The following is a 212-nucleotide window of genomic DNA, read 5'->3' as shown; positions in this document are numbered from 1 at the left end:
GATGTTTTGTATCCACTTTATGATGTATAACGAATGAAATTATTTTATTTTTTTAGTTTAGTAGCTATTTTTTCTATTTGAATGCATACAATAATTTGTATCCCATTAAGTTAATGTAACTAATCGATCATGAACTATATGTTGAATACAACAATATATGAATACAAAAGTGAGATGAAAATACAAAGTTATAAATACAAAGTGAGATTGAA

The sequence above is a fragment of the Solanum tuberosum genome, unplaced genomic scaffold (genome assembly GCF_000226075.1).
Source record: "Solanum tuberosum cultivar DM 1-3 516 R44 unplaced genomic scaffold, SolTub_3.0 scf00335, whole genome shotgun sequence".
NCBI classification, from domain to species: domain Eukaryota; kingdom Viridiplantae; phylum Streptophyta; class Magnoliopsida; order Solanales; family Solanaceae; genus Solanum; species Solanum tuberosum.
The sequence above is the reverse complement of the archived record's forward strand: the minus strand, read 5'-3'. Positions refer to the sequence as shown.